A 21982-nucleotide genomic window follows, 5' to 3' on the forward strand; every position below is an offset into this window, starting at 1 on the left:
AGCTTATAAGAAGGCTTTCGACTGACTTCACAAGGCTGATAAAAATTAAGGAAATATACAAAACCGATCCAATTATTCTAAATTTTTCGAAGTTTACGATGGACAATTGGAAAACGAACATCGAGCTTTCCACGGCAAACATAACAACTAAGCATATCCCAATTAAGGGGGGGGGGGAATTTTTCAAGGAGATTCCTTGCGTTTTGGCCTGCCTGTCGCTGAATCCCTCTCTAAAAAAGTAAACGCTACTGAAAAAGGTTTCAATAGTATTACCTCCAATCATTTGCTTTACATGTATGATTTGAAACTAATAACGGAAAATAGTGGAAAAGTTTTCCAAAGATGTGGGATGTCGGTACTAGGTATGGGATTCCGACTGAACAAGTGTCATACTCTTGCAAATAGGGCCGGCGTTAGGGGTGAAACAGTGAGCCGACTGTTTCAGGCGCCTCTATTCGGGGCCGGCAAATTAGCTCAGTTTGTGGCCGCCTTTTCATATTTCTAAAAAAATATAGTCCGCTCCGCTGCGTTTATCAATATTTCCTGCAATAAAAATCTGCAAACCGTCTTTACTAAGCCGCCTGTTCAATAAATAACTCATGGCAACCAAACCAATATAAACATTGCCTATTACCTACTCTAATTGAAAGAGGAATGAAATGTATTTCACATAGACGAAAAACAACACTACCTTCGCTTTCGAATTATGTGGAAGTTCACATTCAACAAATGGAAAATTCCTACAATTTTTTGCATTCAGAACTAGTTTCTGTAAAATGCCAAATGTTTTCAGCGGAACCCATGTTTTTAATCCTAATCAGTTTTCAAAGCTCTGCATGCCCTACTGCCCTTTGTATCTTGTGGTGTGATAGGTAATCTTTCATCGATCGTACGCAGTGTCTTGTGAATGTGAAAATCAGGTATATTACTTACGTAGTGTTCATCAGCGTCGAAGAAATCCAGGAATAAATCAACACCTACAGCGTAAAAAACATAAGGTAAATAGACACATAGACATACAGTTTGTTTTATTCGATTTGACTATTCTGCGAAAACAGGCACGTGAAGTATTATCATATTAAATTAAATTAAATTAAATTAAAAAATTATATTATTCAAACTGTGATTTCCAAATCTCTTTCAATCATTTCTCATTTCATTTCTATATTTAATTCTATATTTGGTTTGACTTGTTTTCTTTTCAAATGTATTCAGATTGGAAAAATAAATTATATTATCATTATTATTATTCTTAATGAAAACCTGGAAGCTTTCTTCGTTACTTGTTCTTGTCATTCGCTGAATTTAGTATTTAACGATGCAGCTTGTAAATCTGGTGAAGTATCAAATTTTTCTCTATTGTTCAAGAATTTTTCATATTTTTTTAAGTTCAACTAAACGGTGGGGGTTTTGAAAAATACAATTTTCCACTGACTCTAAAAGGTCTCAGTACCACATGGGAAAGTGGAATTAACGCTATGACGCCGCTAAGGTACCAAGTGAGAGAAATGTATTATGCTTTTTGTGAAATCGCAGCGTTTGATGAGAACGAAGAAAAAATTAGCTTTGAAAATTTCATGGTTCAAATTCATTTATTCTGTAGTAACTTATTATGAGCTTTTAGTTCACATCAATAACGTTTCTAAGCAGTTGCAATATTCAGAATATGTCAAAATATTTGGAAAATTTGAGAACTAATGGTTTCGAGCAAAAGCTTTGCTCTGTTAAAGAAATGGTAGAATATATGGAAATGAAACCTGAATTCCAATCTGAGCGAGAAGTAGGCATTAGTAAAAAAACAAGGCTTTTTCAATATTTATTGGACATTGCTTTAATTCTTTGAATGAAAGCTTCCTCCAATTGAAAGAACATAGCTCTTTATTTGAATTCATATACGACGTAAAGGCTTTATACAAAATCTTCAGAGTTTATAATGCAATGGACTCTTCGAGCGATTAAGAAATGATATTGAGCCCAGAAATAGGCTGGCAAGAATCTCTATTGAACACGTAATTAGTAGCAAAATTAATTTTGAAGATATTATAGATGATTTTGCTAGAATTAAATTCAGAAAGATGGATACAACTATTATGATTAAAAAAAAAATTCAAGAATAAAAACTACTGAAATGAAGGAGTTCATGTTATTGATACTTTTCCAACGGGGGCGCCAAAAAATAATTGCTTCAGGCCTCAAAATTGCTCGCGCCGGCCATTTGCCAATGGACAAAAACCCGATAATCTTTACAAACACCTTGGATCGAAACACAACCAATGAACCAACCAACAAAGAATGAAGCAAGCAATTTTAAAAACAATCTTCAACAGCAAGACCACGACGAGAGCCATCAATACATATTCATGTTCAATTCTAACATACTCATTCGGTGTAGTTCCATGGAGCAAAACAGACATCGAAAACTTGCAACGCAAAATGAGAACGTTGATTACAAGCATCACCGGTGCATAACGTAAATAAAAGAAATCCTTACTTGAAAACTAAACTATCGAAGCGCCCTGACGGTAGTCTTAATTTCTGAGAAAAGTTGAAAGCAAAGAATCAAGTTCTGAAATTTTCAGACAGAAGAACCGAAAAACTTCGAACGTATAACTACAGAGCTTTACACCAACCGAAGTTTATTTTTCACAAGAGAGAAAGAAGTACAAATCGGAGTTTCTGTCATTATTCAAACAAATGGAATTTTATCGACGCGAAAAATTTGTTTTTCTCTACCTATTCTATCCGAAGCGGAAAGCAGTCTCGATCAATACCGAACTGTTAAACTCAAAACCAGGAGCATAAAATGGAAATGGAGAATTTGAACGATATGTGATGAAATAGACGAAAACAAGATCATTTATTAACAAATAACAGTGAATAAGGCAGAGACGATGCGACAGGTAGTAGAATATGGAGCGCCGTCGCGACGACCTGCGCCCTGACGCCGGCGTCGCTCGATAGCGACGTCCGCCAGTGCCGCACAAATACTCCCGGCGTCAGGTTCTGAGCCGTCTGACAGGCAGGAAGGAGAACACGCGTCCCAACCATACAATTCTCCTATGGTATCATTTATCGTTACGTGCCAAAATTATCAATTAAACGTTTGATGTTTCGGGACCGGCAACGCAGCTGAGAAAATTCTACCGGCAATTTTCACCGTCGCATGTGACTCGATCCACGGAACGTTCTAACGTAGCATCCGCGAGTGTTGGTGATTCTGAGTGATCGTGCTTTAGAAGATGTATTAGGAGGGAACGTGCTCTAAACAGGGCCACGTGTGAAAGGGGAATTACGCCAGACTGCCTCACGGTGCGGGTTCCGGCGGGCCTCGTAGCCAAGGCCGGACATGTGCCACCAAATGGGGGAACCACCTCCGAGGAGAAGGCTTCAATTCCGGTAAGGATTTACACCATTGAGAGTAATAGACTTCTTCTTCACGTGTATCCGCTGCTCGTAAGCTTTTACGGTTCATCAAAGCGAGTCAGTGGTATTTCAATGTTTGTTGTCGTTACTTTCAACAGATGACTCGCTGATGGAATCATGATAAATTGTTAGAAACTGGGGAATATAATCCAGAAGCTTTTGTTTTGAATTGAATGAATTGGTTGATTCTTTTCAGAAATAGCATGTGTTTTATGTGTTTCTCTCTGTATGATTGTATTGACTATGTAAATATTTATTTGATTCGAATAGTGAAAGTAAAAGTTCATTCATAATCAGGGGATCTCCTAAAATTACGAAGATATAAATGAGTACTTCAACGATCAAATCTTGGAGTATTAGATATTATTGCGGAAAAAACTAAAAATTTTCGCGATTATCAGGTAACGCTCCTTTCAAAGAGGTGAAAAAATAAAAGAGATGAGAGTTGTAACTTGTTGTTTCGTTCCGAGAAAAGTATAATTTTTTTATTTATTATCTCCATTTCAGTGTAGTATTACATTTTCCATTTAGAATATCAATCACACTCTCCATTTAAGTACTTCTTTCAAATACTAGAATTTTTGGAATATGTTGACAGAATTGTTTCAAAGGAACCAGGTTTCACTTTACCAATTATAAATGAGGTATAGAGGAAATTTTAAGATTTCATCAGTAATCAGGTCTTAAAAATTCCATGTTAACTGCATCGATTCATGTGTTTTGATAAAAACACACGATAAAAACATGATTTATTAAACAGTTGGAATTCGGTTACAAAATGGCGAATGCGAAAATTGAATACATAATATGTAAAAATCGGAACAACAATATCTATTATTGATGATGAATGTAATTTTAGTTTGAATGAACTTGAATTTCATGAATTGCAGAAGTTAAACAAATTTAGGAAACATTTGAAAATATTTAGCGTTATTGATCCTCAAAATTCATTCCTTTGATAGGACAGCTTGAACAATATCTACTTCTATCGATATTAAATCATATATTTTTAGGTATGATAATGATTATAGATTTAATATTCGAGTATATATTTGTATAGGTCTGCTATCCAAGATTCATTAATTCTTGCAGAATAGGATGCTGAATTTGTAAGAAACTTTTTTAAAGGTAAATTGGTTATGATCGCAGATATTTTCGTGGAACGCTCTTATGGATGCAAATGCATACTTTGCTATACAGGTTGTCCCAAAGTCGATGCTCACTGAAAGCATCTCGAGAACTATACTATGAGACTTCAAGGACCCCCAATCTCTTTTTTCGAAGTAATAAGATATCAGTAACTGTTTCAAATATTTCGTTATATCTTGGTTTCTGTTCGTGATATTAAAAATTTATAGAACTTTTTTCAGTATTTTTTTTCAGTTTATATGAATTTTATAGAAATTGTCATAGAATCGTCATAGAAATCAATTACCATTTTAGAAATATAGAGGAAAGTGGGTGTTTATCAAATGGAACAACCTATATATGACTTGATTACTATTATACAGTGGACACAAAATGAATTGAATCTCGAAATAAATGTAATAAAAGTATTTTCAAATAAGGTGTCATATTTCAAGAATCAGGTCGAAAAACTAAATATTTTGAATATTTTGCTTTTTGACAAATCTGCGGCCAAAAAACTGCGTTGATATTAAGCGTTCGGGCAAAGATTTAAGCGTTTAGAACTAAATTTGGTTAGTTGGAAGGGGTGCGCTTAATTTAAAAGGTTATATTTTCAACTTTGATGATAATTCGATGTTCTGATTATTTATAGACATTAATAATTGAAAACGTATTCATTATGTAAGAAGTAAATTGCTATATCAAACATGAAAAAGAATATGTATATCAGATTCACAAAAATATTTTAGATAAGAGCATTATTATCCTGAAAAAAAAATATTCACATGAACTTCCTTTGAAATTCATAAATTTCAAGCTAAACTGATCAATAACTCAGTCTGGGTTGTCTATTTGTAATAAATTAAACCCTCATTGAAGTTATTCTTCATAATTAAAATGCACGTTGTTTGAACTGAAAAATATATCGAATTCAAATTGTCAGAGAAAGTTTTATCTTCCAGAAAACTATAATATAAAAGCGATTTATATCTCTTCAACAATGAAAATTACCAAATCCAAACGGAATGATGCGTCTGTATAAAATAATTGACAATTCATTCACATTGGCATAAAGCCGAAATTATATATGAAAAACATTCTAGCACTGACTTGGAGTCATGACTCTTTTATTTATTCTATATATGAGATATGATTCACTATCTTTGTTCTCGGTTATTTCATTTAGATGAGAAGCATTGAATTTGGCATGATTAACCATTTTACATAGCTTTTACCAGACTTTCATAGTCCACTACTGGATATAGGCCTCCACTTTTGTTTTCCATATTTATGTTATGAACTTGTCTTAGGTAATTCGTTACAACAACAGTTATATAACTGTTGTTGTAACGAATTACCTAAGACAAGAGTACAAAGACGTTAGATAAATTATGTGGAGACCGAGGATACCTAAACGCAGTATTATAAGAATAATACTGCGTTTTGGTATCGTTTTGGTATAAACGCAGTATCATAAGAATAATACTTCGTTTTGGTATCCTCTGTCTCCACAGCAGTCGGATTCATTGCAACGAAAATATCGGTATTTTTTATCGATATTTTGCTTATTTTTTTCATTGTATTGATCGTCATTCAATTTTTCCTGAAGCTTGAAATTATTATTACGGATTTAATCAAATATTCAACACGGATCTGCCACTGAAATGTTAGATTTTTGTTTTGATTATGCTTGATGGTTGTTTTGGTGATTCGATCAGAACGACATTTTGCTTCCAACTATAAATTGCTATTACAAATTGAGCTCGAAATTTTATTTTGATCTAACAAATTATCAGTTAGATTTGAAGTTAAAATTTTTCCTGTTTCAGGAGTGAAACGAATTCTTTGTTATGAAGAAAAGACTATTATACATAGTCTGAATGAATAGCGGAATAAGTCATTTCAGTTTTATCCTTTTTTAGTTTACTTTTTCTGGTCTGGTACATTTGGATGTCTTGGGAAATGTATAAAGCTTCTTATTAACTCGTACTAGTTCTAAGCGTCTGTGGAGTCTCAGGAGAGAATAAATTGAACTTTGTGCATCTGTTAGTGCAACCCTCGTAGCAACCTAATGGCTTGAGCCCGTTGTAGGCTTGAAATTCGGTTATTACAACCGTTCTTCAGAAAAAGAAATCTGTTTAAGTCTCAATCAACCATTTTTTGTCACTGTCGATGGAAATGTCATTGCGAATAGAAAGAATAAATGAAAAACTCCATCTCAGGATATATTCTGCTAAAATTAAAACCGCTCAATTAGTTTTTAAGCTGAAATTTTTCCTGTTTCAGGAGTGAAACCAATTCTATGTTATGTGGAAAAGGCTATTATACTTAGTCTGAATGAATAGCTGAATAATTGCTTTTAGTTTGATCTTTTTTTTTTAATTTTCCTGGTCTGGTACCGGGTTTTTCACCATAATTTGACCCCCCCCCCCCTTTATCTTTGTTATTAGAAGAGGTACAAGAAAATGTTTTCTACAAAAGTTTCACGAAATCGACTACTGTTTCACAAAACGAAAGATATACAGAGTTGGCAACATATTAATAGCAACTTCATTTTTTCAAATGTAACAGCCTGTATATTTCTCTATATTTGACTAGATCTTTTAACCCTGATTTCGAATATACAACATATGTTTGGCCCATCTTTCTTATTCTGAGTACCATAGAGTTTCAAATTTTAAGAATCACCTGGCAAGCTAAGTAATCAGTTTTCAAGTGGAAGGCTGCGATAATTCAAAATGCCCTTTTTTGAATTATCTCGCTATTCACTATTCAAAGAATGTGGAAAAATTTGAAATATTTTCGCTTTATGTGGAGAACAATAAAAATAAGAAAGCTACAAGGAGAGAATATATGGAGTTGCATCCAAATCATCGAATTCCAATTTATAGTGTAAAACGTATGTCATATATCGTTGCAAACGAAATAAATCAAAAGAGGGCATTTTGAATTATCGCAGCCTTCCACTTGAAAACTGATTACTTAGCTTGCCAAGTGGTTCTTAAAATTTGAATCTCTGTGGTACTCAGAATGAGAGAGATAGGCCAACCATATGTTATATAGTTGAAATCAGGGGAAAAAGAGCTAGTCAAATATAGAAAAATATACAGGGTGTTCCATTTGAAAAAATGAAGTTGCTATCAATATGTTGCCCACTCTATGTATATTTCGTTTTGTGAAATCATTTTGAAAAACACTAGTCGATTTCGTGAAACTTTTGTAGAAAACATTTTTTGTACCTCTTTTATTAATAAAGTTAAAGAGGGGGTCAAATTATAGTGAAAAACCCGGTACATTTGGATGTATAAAGGAAATGTATAAAGCTTCTTATTATTATTAACTTCGACTAGTTCTAAGCGTCTGAAATGTTTCGAAGAGACCTAGGAAATTCTCAGGATAGAATAAATGGAACTTTGTGCATCTGTGAGTGCAACCCTCGCGGCAACCTAATAATAAGCTCATTGTAGGCTTGAAATTCGGTTATTACAGACCGTTCTTCAGAAAAAAAGAATTGGTTCCATTCATAATCCACCATTTCTTTGTCATTGTCGATGGAAATTTCATTGCGAATAGAAAGAATAAATGAAAAACTCCATCTCACGATATATCCTGCTAAAATAAACCCCGCTCAATTAGTTTTTTAAGGTGAAAAATGTGGAATGTGGAAAAGGCTTTTATACTTAGTCTAAATGAATAGCTGAATAATTCCTTTTAGTTTGATTTTTTTTTATTCTCACGAAATCGATTATTTTTTTTTAAATGATTTCACAAAACGAAATATATACAGAGTGGGCAACATATTAATAGCAACTTAATTTTTTTGAATGGAACAGCCTGTATATTTCTCTATATTTGACTAGCTTCTTTACCCCTGATTTCGAATATACAACATATGTTTGGCCTATCTTTCTTGTTCTGAGTACCATAGAGTTTCAAATTTTAAGAACCACCTGGCAAGCTAAGTAATCAGTTTTCAAGTGGAAGGCTGCGATAATTCAGAATGCCCTTTTTTGAGTTATTTCGCGGGCAACGATATATTACAAACGTTTGTCATTGAATAAAACTATTCAAAGAATGCGGAAAAATTTGAAATATTTTCGCTTTATGTGGAGAACAATAAAAATAAGAAAGCTACAAGGAGAGAATATATGGAGTTGCATCCAAATCATCGAATTCCAATTTATAATGTAGAACGTATGTCATGTATCGTTGCAAACGAAATAAATCAAAAGAAGGCATTTTGAGTTATCGCAACCTTCCACTTGAAAACTGATTACTTAGCTTGCCAAGTGGTTCTTAAAATTTGAATCTCTGTGGTACTCAGAATGAGAGAGATAGGCCAAACATATGTTATATAGTTGAAATCAGGGGAAAAAGAGCCAGTCAAATATAGAAAAATATACAGGGTGTTCCATTCGAAAAAATGAAGTTGCTATCAATATGTTGCCCACTCTATGTATATTTCGTTTTGTGAAATCATTTTAAAAGACACTAGTCGATTTCGTGAATCTTTTGTAGAAAACATTTTTTGTACCTCTTTTATTAACAAAGTTAAAGGAGGGTCAAATTATAGTGAAAAACCCGGTACATTTGGATGTATAAAGGAAATGTATAAAGCTTCTTATTATTATTAACTTCGACTAGTTCTAAGCGTCTGAAATGTTTCGAAGAGACCTAGGAAATTCTCAGGATAGAATAAATGGAACTTTGTGCATCTGTGAGTGCAACCCTCGCGGCAACCTAATAATAAGCTCATTGTAGGCTTGAAATTCGGTTATTACAGACCGTTCTTCAGAAAAAAAAAAAATTGGTTCCATTCATAATCCACCATTTCTTTGTCATTGTCGATGGAAATTTCATTGCGAATAGAAAGAATAAATGAAAAACTCCATCTCAGGATATATCCTGCTAAAATTAACCCCGCTTTAATTTCAGAAATGATGGATCTGGCGACAGCAGCAACGATGGAAATAGATGCGCGCGAAAATTCATTGAATTACGATTTTCCTGTTTCGCAAATGGAATGTTCGTGTTGTCGAGATTGCATGATTCAATGTTTTGAACAAGAAAATTGCCATTGCTCCCGATCGTCCTCGGAGTGAAATTTCAAATTCTATGGATATTGTGATTCGACTAGAATAAAGCAATAGCCATGTTCGACGAATAAGAGAACAATTTGATGTGAATCTCGAATTTGTTTGGGACAAAAGATCGGCACAATATGGATGATGGGGAGAATATATATTGTATACAATGCAATTAGATATTTAAAGTTATGAAATAGCCAGTTTTCACTTTGTTGAACTTGGAGGCAATTACTCACTTTAATATTCTTGACTGTTTTTGTAGAAAATGTGATTTGTGATTGAAATTCACATTTAGAATTACTGAGTCTAACCAAAGAGAGAAATAGTTTCTAATTTTGGTAACAAGGGACGAACTTGATCATTCATTAATTATTTTCATTACCAGAAAGCAATATTGTGGAATATTCAAAAAAGGAAAAATACTGAAGTCAAGAAGTTTAAACACTCGTTCATTCATACGTCAATTGCATGTTTGGAGGTAACATGATTGCAAGATATACCGGGTGTTGAAAAATAACGTTTTAATATTTTGGGACCTAATTCTAGACTTCAAAATAAGTGAAAAATTTTATATAATCATGGGCCCGCAAATGAGCCATTTTGGAGATACTACTATAAGCAATTTTCGGTTTTCAAGTTATTAACTACTAACGCAACCAAATACGATAAATTACAGAAGATATTGGATATATTTTTGAGTTCTAGTTCTTCACAGAAGATGTTCCATATGACAGAAAGTATATTGTTGGATTTGAGAACACATGTTTGCATGATTTTTTTACTCATTTCGAGATCAACTCCCAAAATATTGAAACTTTGTTTGTAACACCCGGTAAATGGTCTCAGAAAACATAATGAGTGCATAAATGCACGAACACTAAAAAAAAACACTCATTTGCTTTTCTCCAAATGTGTGGTCCTCAATTTTTTCTCGGCTTAAATTTTTCATAGTTTTGACATCACTTTTAACACAAATTCATGCACGATTTGGAAATTGTCGCCAAATTTCAGCCCTGTTGATAATGGAATATTTTTTTTTTTTTTGATATAGTGCTTGAATTTTCTATAGGTCTGATGATGCTACACATACAAGAAATTCTGCACGAGATTGAAATGGTTATTTTTTATATGTTTGCAAAAATTTGTTCATATCATTGGAACAATAGAAAATTCAAGAAGGACATTGGAATTCTTTCGTGAAAACACATTCTATTGGGTAAAGATATTTGCGTATATATAGAAAAATGATTTTGAGAATCATGAAGAATTTCGTTTAAGTACCACCTTCAATACCTTGAAAAATTCAAGCAGAATACTTAAAAAAATAGGAAATTCAGGAGATTTTGAGCGCCAATTCTTTCGCTGAATGCTGTATATATTTGTGCGTATCAATATGTAGTCTCCAAGAGTGCAATTTCGGCTTGTATGAATGAGTATTCAAAAGTTACCAACTTCATGTCGGTGCTTTCCTCATTTTTGATCTTTTCTCTGTGCTATTTCATGAGAAAGTTTGTAAAAAATAAATATAAGGCATTTGAGATATTTCGTGATAATACAAATGCAAATGCGCTGAATGCCTCAGATCAATTCAACACATATTTCCAAAATGAGGAAGCAAATGTATAGAAGTGACCCCACAACTTTACAAACTGGTGATCACAGTTTTGTTTCTTCTATTTGATAATAATCATAGGTTATATAGACCGCTATTGCAAGAGAAAATTAGCTTCTTTGCATTCAGCATTGCATCCTTAATATCAGCAAGCACACTTGGGATCAGGTTAAAATCATTTCGAATTCTCTCAGACCATGATCACGTGGAAGTCTCTTGCAATATCTTTAGAATTAAATGCATAGGGCATTAACGAAATTTCGTGGAGAGCATGGAGATTGGATACTAATCTATTAATATAAGAGATGATTATAAATATATTTAGTTATTGGTTCAATGTGATGCATCTGAATAGACTAATTTATTCACATTATATTGAATTATAGAGTTATGAAACAAAATTAAAAAACGTTCGAAATGATAGTGTCTACAGTATTGACTTTTAAGACATGAACATGTGTACTTCTTGCTTGAAATTGATTTCTGGATGAATAGTTTTTCTTATGAAAAATTTCCTTCATTTTATCTAGAAATTCGAAGTAATTTGTTCCCCATTATCATACATAATTTTTATATTCCGTTCTTCTTTTTCTAAACTGCCAAATTTTGCTCTACATTTTTAATATGATATAAACTGATACAATTACTGTCATAAAATGCAATTATTCATCTTATATAACTCCAGTTATGTTGTTATGTAGAATAATGGAATATTAGAAAGTTATAATCCTCTAGACTCTGCATATCTCCTTATGCAATTGAATCAATCTCATAGCATACAAGGCATATGGGTATATGTATATAATATCTTAGGTGAAACTCTATTTTTAGCGAATTTATCTCTATCGATGGCCATTATCTGCAAGTTTCGGTTCTAAACTTTTCCTTGGCTTTGGCTTACTATTTGTTTCGATGAATATCCGATATTCCTAGTCATCAATTCAATAGATTTATTTCACAGATAGATCAGAAATGAAATATTTTATTTCTAGCAATACCAACCCTCTATTATGCGTATTTGGTCTTTCATGTAGGCCAAATCAAGGAATCAATTCTATGAAAATTCCATTTTTCGTTAACTTCATCTACATAATATAAACATATAATCCTGATATTGAATAGCATTAGTTGAAAATATTGGAGTGATGTATTTTTTAGAAAAGTTGAAAAATCAAGATATACCTAACAAACATTGGTAAAAACCTTATTGAGACGATGGAACACATTCTATCGGTAGCATATCGATATTTTTATACGTTATATGTTGAGATAGTCTTTCGTGAAATATTATTTCATAACTTTCTTGTTGCCTCCCATAGAGTTTCTTTTAACTGATGAACATTGATCTTCTGAAAATTGAAAGGTCTAACGGGGGCATTGAAGAAGCAATATAATCCTAAATGTTTTTAGTTATCTCTCCTTTTCCATGATTTTCATTTATTTATTGAATTCCCATTTCAGTTTGATTCATATGAGGAGATAAATCTCAAATTAATTCATTACATAGAAAGAAGTTCAACGACAAAACGATTAATCGTTAAATATGCTTTATCCCAGTATACCTTCCATATATATCAAAATGTGGATGAACTGCTTCTCTATTCTCTCCAGATATTGCCGATTACCATCACTAGCCAGTTCAATTCTGGAGCCATCTGTATATAACAACCACCTCCACTTCTGCAAAAAACATCCCTTATCCTCTCACACCCTTCGAAAAGGGCAGTACGATGTATTAAAGGAAGAGTGAGGATCCGTAATGGTTTTCCTGCACTTAAATTTGCATTATAAAGTCTTCTTCGAACTGCAGGTGTCGATATAACTCGTTGAGTGCTCAACATAGACCTCGAGACATGATGCTTTGCTGTGTATGAGGACAACAAATAAATATCCTTTCTTTAGATAGATAATCGAGGATGTTCACATTGAATTTTTATTTGTTTATCGTTCACAAAAAGTTTCTAGGAATTTTTAAATATTGGATGATAAAAAAATAAGAAAGGACAAGAAGTCGATAGCTTTTGAACCCTCATCATTCATGCGTTAATTGCACTCTTGGAGATCACATATATAGTCTGAAATCTCCACGGATGTAATAGTAGCAGTAACGTTCTGTTCAACTTTCTTACGGTTCTGATGATGTTATCAACAAGAACTTTCGCATAAAGCTTGAATTGATCATTATTTATATACACACACGAAATCTCACTAGATCCATGGTTTCTTATCTTCTCAAAATCAGCTATTTGATGCTATTTGATATTCAATATTGTTAATATGGTGATAACTTTGACATTTTCGAACTACGTTTTTTACGTTAAATATACATAGATGGAATCTCCATAGCAGAGCTTGGTTAATTTACAGTTGAACAGATGAGTTAATGTTTTGAGGGGTGCCATTTTTAGAGAATTGCGCAGCCATCTGCGCCATCTTTTGTGCTATGAAAAAGCACATATCAACTGATTCATTCAAAAAAAGGAGATAAACTTTTCATTGAGGAGTAAGTGTTGACATGATTACCATAGAAAGCTTCAAATGCTTTATAAGAAATCACGTTGATTATAAGTAATACTTCTGAATAACTAACTGTAAAGGCTTTCAGTGCAGATGCCGAACATCATGGAGAGACTGAAAGAGTGTTCGAAATATTTTCCAAGTATATTCGTTCAAGTGATACAGGCTGTTTTAGAAAATGAGTTAAGGATAAAATTTAATATTCACTTTTCATAAAAAAACCAAAAAGAAGTACAATGGATCTAAGCATTATTTAGAGTTTCACAGGTCCGTGTTTATTTTAAATTCATTTACACCCGATATCCATAGGTTCATAAAATATTGATATGAAGTGTGGCAGTATTGTCAATATATGATAGTTTGATACTACAAGTGAATGTTTAATTTTATTCTGTAATATTTGAGATAAAATACATATCACATATCATTTGAACGAATATGCTTAGGACATATTTCGAACACTGATTCAGAATCCCCAGAATGTTCTGCATCTGCACCAAATGCCGGTACAGGGTGGGCAAATTTGTATGTTTAGCACTACAACTTTTGAATCAGAGAAGATAGACAGAATCTGATACCCCATTCTCTGTTTTTTGTTTGGAAAACTAGATTTCTGTGCCATTTTTTTTAAAGCATAATTAACACTAAATTTAAAAATTTACATCATCGTATGGTTTGTATCAATATAAATAATAAAAAATGGGCAAAAACCTTTTTCATCTAGGAGTCTCAATAGTTTCAACTGTTGGTGAGCATATAAAAATAGAGCTTCCTATAACAATAGTAATCTCCTTGCGCCAATATCATTATTCCATCCAAATCAATGCACAATCGACAATATTTCTGATACTTTGCCCTGTATTCAATAGATGAATATTTGAAACTTTGTTCAAGCAACCAAGAACATTTTTTATTGCGCCGTTGGATATACTAATAATTGAAATATACTTGGTTTTAAAATATTTATATCTCAAGTGTTACAGTCGATGTCGTACAGCGAGATTGAATTCAATATATGACCTCTTCCTATTTTTGAAATCTAAGGTTTCAACAAAACTTTTACTCATTGCTTCGCAATTAAAAATCCTGCTAAAAAAACGAGCACGGCACTGGATTTCACGTAAAGAAGTACCTCTGTAATAATAAAGGAGGTGGCCAAAAACGATTACTACTCTTGTTAGTTTTTCAGAAAAATAGAACGAGAATTTGGTCTCCTCTTATTTGAAAGTTGTAGAGCTAAAACATATAAATTTGCCCACACTATACAGCTATTCGTGAAATAACCTGTATACATTGTGCATGAATCTATTTATCTCGAATTGTGACATAATGTGTGAATTATGATTAAAACTTCGCGGCATCCTATCCACAATTGAATTCGTGGAGATATTCTATAAATAGAAAAAATAACATAAAATGCTGTATAAAATTTGCAGTGTTACTTTCTTTGGTAGTGTAAGTACGTGAGAGCTGATGCATCTCATCGGATCACTTCTCTTTCCCAAACTGGTTTTATCGAAATTCAAAGCATTGCAGCTTTGGATGATCGGATTGAACCTACGAATAAAACGAAGGTACCGACCACACGATGAACGATATTCTGTGCACATGTTCGAAACCAAGGGCGAATATCTCCAGAATTGGAGAGCTTGCGTTTACGGCCGAGCAAGGAAGGAAATATATGAATAATTCAAGTATTCTCCATTCAACGTCGATGCCGAACTGGAATAAAGGTCGTTAGAGTGTTTGTGGAAGTATGAGCTATTTTCCATAAACACATAGTATAGAATATGCTTATATACCCATTTTTGTTAGCACTGAAAATACATGCTTTCTTTCGAAAACCCTCTAGATCCGAGAGGACTTAATTAATCTATGGAAATTTCCATTTGCCTCAGAAAATTGGACGAATTAAACAGTTAAAGCAGCACAAACTTCATGAAGGAAAAAACTAGGAAAACTCCAGAAATTGAAAAGAGAACATCTATCGTTCTTGATAATTATTAACAAAGTTAGTAGTCATAAGCTTTTGCGCGCTCACCCAATTTGTATTAATGTAATTTTTCATTTTTCATTCAATCTACCGTTGGCATGTTAGCGTTACTTTTCTCATTATACGTGATAGTCAGTTTAAAAGAAATTTGAATTCTCATCACAACAATTACAGAGCAGTGCAACTAGCTAATTTGTCTTTGGAGAAAACATCATTTCACTTCTTGAGAAAATGACAAACAATCCACATTAAAAAGCAGTCAAGCAGTTTTCCAAAAAAACATCTATTACTGAGAGAAATAATTGGATGAAAATATGTAGGCTAACGTTTATTAAAATCGTTTTTTGATTCTTTGTGAAAAATGTCTTCACGGACCAGTGGCTAGTGTGTTTAGTACTCTCATTAAACTGACCGTATGTCCGGGTGGAGAAATGAGAACTTAAATTCAATATTGATATTGAGAATTTGAGTAGATAATCCAATTGACGGTAGGAGATTTCGAGTATTCGTTTATTCATCTGCTTCGAGACTAGATGGCCTATTAGACGTTTATGGAAAATTAATAATTAGTTTGTGCTGAAAATTTGAATGTTGAGGTTTGAGACAATGATTTTTCTCCCTAAAATATTTTCAGATTTCTACAAATTCCGGTTATACTGGAAACAGACTACTTCTTCCTTATTTCAAATGGCACACCCAATATATTATTGCATCATTAGAAAGATTTTTTGATGACAATTTCAGTAATATGCCATACCTTGGGTGAAAACTCATAAGTTCATGCGAAATGGGATTTTTATGAAAAAAATGGTGGCGACGGGGACTCAATTTTTCTCGAATATTTCTGAAGAAGAAGTTTTTTTCGAAAAAACCTTTATCATTTTCGGTTCTGCAAATACATACTATTATAAATCTGGTGGCGGTTTGGCCGAAGAATGTACAGGGGGTTTATCAGAAGATCATCAAGTTGGACAACTCAAATTCAGCAAAACTCAAGATTTTCAAATTAGAATATACATTTTTTATTATTTCAGTCAATTCTACGGGTGTTATCTACTCACCTAAACATTCAGTCGTTCCACAGTTATATTTCTAATACGAAAATATAAGCATTTCATTTTCTCGATATTAAGTATTAGTGCATTAGAGCATAACCTATACTCTCAAACCTACTATTCAGCTCATTACGTAATATCATGAGCCCCATAGGACTCAGTGCTGAGTCCTAGATGTGTCATCAGGGCCGGCGCGAGTAATTTTGGAGCCTGAAGCAAAGAATTTTTCGAGCCCCTGCCTCAAAAAGCATCAACAGCTCCTGCTCCGATGATAGTATCCTTCTTCCGATGAATAATATCGAAATCGTGAGTAATAACTTAAATTGTAGGGAATAAAGCATATCGAACGTCGATGAATAATGTGTACTATATCTGATTTTCAAATCCACATGACCGTACGATCGACGAATGATTACCTATCACGCCACATGATACAAAGAGAGGTAGGGCATTCAAAGTATCATTAGTAAATGGGACTAATTTTACTACTAGATCACGACTTATATGATCCGGTAGATTATTTTTGAAAAAGAAGATCTGAGATTGTTCCCAGAAATTCACCTGTTCCATTGACAATTTATAAGTACAACAATAAAATTGTGGATATAGGTGATTTTATCCTGAGAAATTACATATTATTCAGTAAAAGTCAGGCCATATCTTTGAAAGGAACTAGTCGGTCTTGGCTTGATAATAAGACCACCAGTAGTTCCTGGCGAAACACTGACAGTTTTAAACTCGGGAGCGCGCAAATTTATAGCGGGAAGTCATCTCCGGTAGAGTGGAAGCGGGTTTACCACTGTGTCTTCTCATTCGGCTTATTATATCTTCTTCTAGGTTACCAAGGCAGTTATCATATCTTTACCGTAATTCAATTCTCCTCGTCACCTCGGTCTTCACTAGCTCGGAGTAATGTGGCAGTTTCGAACTAAAGACATTGAAGAATTCCTTTCCAAGATGTCAAGATAGGTGTCGCATCAATCTACATATTCCTGACCAATCCTTTAGAATTTCATATATTTAGACAAAGAAAGGTTTTTTGGTTCAATGTTTTCGAATCCTTCTATTCTCCTGTGTAATTCATGAGATGTCAGGTTTTGTACTTATCTGAAAGTAAGTTTTTTGCTAATTTATGCACAGCTGAGATGTTAACCCTTGTGTTCACAGATTAGATTTTGTTTGAGATAATTGTGACGAATCGTTCGATCCCTTTTCTTTTTTCTTGCTCAAGGTGGCGCTATACATAGAATTGAACAATCAACGGCATCACTTTAAAATTTTTTGATCTTGTTATTATTGTTGATTTAACCTCAAAACACAACATCGACAAAAAAAAACCATAGGGTCATAAGAAACGATGCGGAAATCAAGTAAAAAGGAACCAAAACAATTAAAATGCAAGAAGGCTGGTCTCTCCATAAGTCGCTACTATAATCTTAAGGTTTTTCAAGAATAAGTGAGCACACCAGTGTATTAAACATCTTATGCACATCTTATGAATAGCAATGAAATGGTAAACTTTACAATCGAGTTGAATAAATTCGAATTTGGTTTTCACACATTTGTAACCCTGCATTCTTGAGAATACCAAATCATGGCCATTAACGCATTAAGGCAGAAACATAATACAGTCGACGCTACGCAATGCTGGTTAGATTCGATCGACGCGTCCATTGGCCTTATGTGCATATATGCAAAGCGCCACTCGACGCGTCAATTCCTTTCTGTGTGCAGTTGCGGTACAAAGTGAAAATAATAACAACTATATACAGCCAGTACCTACGAAAATTTGACCACCCAGAACTCAGAAAAGAAAAATTTTCGAAGATTAAAAAAACAGGTCCTTTGAAAAACTTGGGGGTTTTTGCCACCATCAGTGGTTTTTCCGGAACGATGTGGTCATAGAAATTCCTTCTCCCTAATGCAGACCTCGAATAAATTATGTTTGGATTTGGTTCTTGAGTTTGGGCGTTTCATATGTCTGTTCAACATTGCCTTTTGACGATTAATTCAATATAACATTATTTCCTGAATGGTGAACCGATTTTGAAAATTGTAACTGGGTTGTGCACACAATATAAATAACTTTCAAACTAACCCACACTTGACGTATCTTCCATATCAAACAAATGTTGGAGTTTGATGCAAACTTTATGGGGGTGGTTTTTTCGGAACAAACTCATGATGGAAATTATCCACCCCCTTCAAAACAGGAGTTGACCTGCTTTTTCCAAATTTTCTAAAATTCTTCGTTTCTGAATTCTGGGGGGGGTCAAATTTTCGTTGGAATACACTGTATATATTATTCAATTATTACGAGTACATAATACGAGTAATCAAAATGTACAGTAGTTCTTCTGATGAGTTTAATGAGGAGTTAAAAGAAGTAGCAGTAACTTTGTTCCTGCAATGTCCTCACTGAAGATTTTTGATACATGGAACCTTTTGGAATAGGGATTCCAGATTGGTAGCCGATGGTCGCCGTCAAACAGCGTCAAATTGTGCTAGTATGTTCGCTTATTGGGAATAGTTATTTATAATACAAGTGCAGAAGGCATTGATATTCTTCCACGAGTTCAAAATTCAAAAACGAGCCACGAAGTGGCGAGTTTTGGAATGAACGAGTGGTAGAATGAGCCTTCTGTACGAGTATTATACATTATTTTCTCTAATTCATTGCATTTTCATTGAAATTAATGAAATATTTCCATAAATATAATTTAGTGATTTTTGCATTGAAAAATGTTGGTTGGCAGAACTGATTTCTTTAAGGCAAATTGATGAATTGACAGATAAAGCCGTGGCGGAAAGTTCGGAGTACCAACATAGAATAATAAAATATAACCATGAAAACTGTGCGTTTCTGATATATTCTCGCACGATTTTCTTCTACAAGATGTGGAAGAATGAACGGAATAACCACAGAATTGGAGAAACATATTTTCGTGCGTAACGTCGGTATTCTCTGCGTTGACTAAGTATGTTTCTGCCTTTAACCTATAAAATTCGAAGAATTTGGTGGATTGTTTGTACTAACATGACGATAACGTACTAAACAATACCAGCTGTATCGATATTTCAGTAATGAATTATAAAAAAAATCGTTAAAATATATTGTTTTTTCTTTCATTTTTATCATCTTCAGAAACAAAACGTAACTTCAACATGTGCTGAGAACTTAGATACAAATTCCATGAGGATACTACTTACAAAGTATTCAAATAAATCATTTTATACAATAGTGCAATAAGAATAAGTTAATACTTGGACTGAAGTTCAACTCATGAACTATCTGAAACTGTTTCCTTCCATTAATTAGATGATAACCCCTATCCATATAATTGATAGATACTAAATTGGCCATCTATTATCCATTTACTGATTAACGTTTCTCGTTATCTGGTGGTTTTGGACGATAAACTATAGTTTGATTGTATGCGATGTGGATCTAAATCAACACTAGAATTCGATATGTGTTATCAACTGATTTATTGCAATTATTACTGGATGGAGGATACAAGCATTCCGATATCGCTTGCTGACATTTTTCTTGCTTCTTCGATTACATTTCTGCAAGCAGAACTTATATCTGTGTAGTACTAGAGTATCACTATTTCCACCAACACTTGGTCTTATCACAATACAAAGTTTGTAAATAATTCAATGGCCGTTCCTGGTAGATTGGTAAGCAACTGTTTCCGATTTGAGAAACTGAGAATGCTAGTATGTCGAGCAGGATGACAAATTTTTAAAAACGAATGTTATTCTCAAGGAATAACATCTTTCTGCAGATAGTAAAGTTTCAGTAGGAATAATGACTTTTGAGTTTTCAGATTTAAAATTTGCACCAAAACGCGTGGAAGTGTAATGGCGTCGCTAGTGACGTCAAACCGTAGTAGCGAACCATGCGGCCAAACGAAACGTAAACACTGGACGTTGTAGAGTGACAGAGTTAGATTTTAAGAAGTTCATTAAATAATTTATTTTGTGTTGATAAATATGAATTCCAAGAATTAAAAGTAAGTTAGAAGAATATTGTGCCACTATGGATATGACCTAAAATAGAAGACTAGAGACCAGAAGCAGCCGATTGTTTATTTTTCTATTGACTTGGCGTCAAGACTTATTGAGTGTTCATTCATGCTTTAATTGAGCTCTTGGTGACCACATAACTGTTCAACGGTGAATATGAAATCAAATTTAATTTGTAATTGTTGTGAGTCAGTTTATCTAGAAGGGGTTTTGATCATATGATCCTCCTGAAATTCGGCATGAACATTCGAGTGATTTACTCATACAAACTAAGTGCAAGGGTAGTAGGATCTATTGTTTTAGAATTATTGCCAATAGACATTTTGGACTGGTTTTGGTTAATTTATAGGTGCAGAATCCAACATAGTCCTCAGATTTTGTCATATTTTATATTCTCAACTTGTATATATTTGAGGCTATAACTAAGTAAAAACATATTTATTCAAGTATTCATAAAAAATATGTAAATATATAAAAAATATGCAGATATTAGTCACTTAAAAATTTAATTTTATATGACTTTTCATCATAGAGTATAGTAGGGTGGTTTCTCTGAAGATCTCTGATATCGATTTCTCATAGTTTCTATGTCCCGATGGAATATTTTCCTCTGTTATTCACTAAAATCATCCAAGTTTTCTGGAAAGCGATCTAGGTGGCTGTAAAGGTAATGAACTTTTATGCTCATGTTACATGATGTTACAACCGAGAATGTTAAAATTTGAAAGCATACCACTAATTTTAAGTAAATCTCTCTTTTATGATTCCCAAGAAAATTTTGCACTACATAAATTAATGGAGACCAAGCGTTGGATTCAGTCTCGTTCGTTGATATGGGTTATTGGTGGATCTGTAACAAGTTGCGTCATTTAAAGACAATCAAATATACTGGCCTTTAGTTTTTCTGTACTAATTCCAGAAAAATTGCCTATTTAGTATTGAAAATAATTGTGTAATAATAGAGTTCAACAAAGAATCGAAATTCTTTCAAAGTAATATTTTACAACTAAAGTCAGAATATCGTTTCAGGGTGAACTGGTGAAAATAATAATGCAATGTTATTAGATGCATAACAAGCCTACATAGTAATAGCTTTCAGAATGCTTTCGAATAAACAGAGACAATGGTGTTACGA

The 21982-nt window shown here is 33.4% G+C and overlaps 1 protein-coding gene across 2 annotated transcripts in view; it reads left to right on the forward strand.

Moving 5' to 3' along the window:
- The first annotated feature begins 2985 nt into the window (after nucleotides 1-2985).
- Nucleotides 2986-21982, forward strand: part of LOC123685058 — a 456594-nt gene continuing 437597 nt past the window's right edge. For both annotated transcript variants that reach the window (XM_045624640.1, XM_045624656.1), the window contains exon 1: nucleotides 2986-3396. The gene's annotated coding sequence lies outside the window, so the exon portion shown is untranslated. The remainder of the gene's footprint in view (nucleotides 3397-21982) is intronic.

This window comes from Harmonia axyridis, chromosome 1 (assembly GCF_914767665.1).
Source record: "Harmonia axyridis chromosome 1, icHarAxyr1.1, whole genome shotgun sequence".
NCBI lineage: Eukaryota > Metazoa > Arthropoda > Insecta > Coleoptera > Coccinellidae > Harmonia > Harmonia axyridis.